At 67.6% G+C, this 1119-nt stretch overlaps 2 protein-coding genes across 7 annotated transcripts in view; both read left to right on the forward strand.

The window, feature by feature from the left end:
• The first annotated feature begins 720 nt into the window (after positions 1-720).
• The window catches only part of TCP11L2 (t-complex 11 like 2), a 16981-nt gene continuing 16582 nt past the window's right edge, over positions 721-1119 (forward strand). For 3 of the 4 annotated variants that reach the window (XM_009276999.1, XM_009277002.1, XM_009277001.1), the window contains exon 1: positions 803-907. The gene's annotated coding sequence lies outside the window, so the exon portion shown is untranslated. The other variant, XM_009277000.2, reaches the window with a different exon arrangement.
• Positions 816-1119, forward strand: part of TMEM263 (transmembrane protein 263) — a 315606-nt gene continuing 315302 nt past the window's right edge. For all 3 annotated transcript variants that reach the window (XM_009276997.1, XM_009276995.1, XM_009276996.1), the window contains exon 1: positions 816-846. The gene's annotated coding sequence lies outside the window, so the exon portion shown is untranslated. The remainder of the gene's footprint in view (positions 847-1119) is intronic.

Genomic DNA, 1119 nt, shown 5'->3' on the forward strand with positions numbered 1-1119 from the left:
CCCCCCCCCCCCCCCCAGCCATGAACAAGGCAGGTGACTAAACTCAGCACAGTCCTGAGTGGCTCCCCTGAGGCTAAGATGGCGGGAGGTGGCAGTGGGGGGCCAAGATGGCGGGGGGGGGAGGGGGCGCCTCACCACCACCCCCCATCGAGAGACTAAGGAAACCAGGGCAGGAAAGCTCGTGAGGGCCTATTTAAAGCTTCCTTGGCAGCGCTGAGAACAAAAACAGGCAAATACGCCCTGAGATGCTGCCTCTTCCCCTGACGAGAAGGGCCGCTTTGCCCCTCTCCCCGCCTCTGCGGGACTGGCGTGTTGCCCCATCCCCCTAGGCGGCCCCGGGGCGGGGCTAACGCGGAGACCCCGCCTCGCGCTGGGGAAGGGGCGGAGTCAGTCTGGATCGACGCGGCTCTTCCGTAAACACCACCCAGCCCTTCTCCCCGGCCTTCCCCCCCTGGCAGGGCCCATTCAGCGCGGGGGAGTCCGCGGAAGCGTCTTCCCCCCCCGTCAGCTCATACTTTTCCCCGCTTAGTGCTCAGGCCCGGGCAGAATGAGGAGACAGAAACTGTTTCTGCGGGGATAGGCGCGGGTTGACCCAAGTCCCTCGGGCTAACTCGCCGTTGGCAGGCAGGAAAACGTTGCGCGCCCCCCCTGTCACCGGCAGAGATGGACGCGCCCAAGGAAGACACTAATAGTCCAGGCTGGGTCTATAAATCCGGGGGGGCTGTGTAAAGCCCCGGCGAGCGCCGCGCAGGAGGGCGAGCTGCTGCTGCCGCCGCCGCCAGGCCGCGGTGAGTGACCGGGGAGAGCAGGGGCAGGGCTGCGGCCGAGCCGAGCCGTCCGACGGCGGTACCGTACCGCACGGCACACGCCTGGGTGTCCGGGCACGTACAAGGCGATGAACTGCGGGGTGAGTCCGGGTCAGAGCTGGCCCGGGAGCTGCTGCTTTCCCGTGCGGTGGGGGTGGCTGCGAGGTGGCGGGCTGGCGCTCCGCTCTGTTGCCTTGGTGGGGCTCCCGCTGCAGCAGGTGGGTTTCGCAGCCCCTACTCTGGGTCTGCAGAGCACCCCTTGTCCCGTGCCTCCCTGGCTGTCTCTGTCTCTTAATGCCCGCTGTCCGCCGGG

This window comes from Aptenodytes forsteri, unplaced genomic scaffold, assembly GCF_000699145.1.
Source record: "Aptenodytes forsteri isolate BGI_AS27 unplaced genomic scaffold, ASM69914v1 Scaffold482, whole genome shotgun sequence".
In the NCBI taxonomy this organism is placed as follows: domain Eukaryota; kingdom Metazoa; phylum Chordata; class Aves; order Sphenisciformes; family Spheniscidae; genus Aptenodytes; species Aptenodytes forsteri.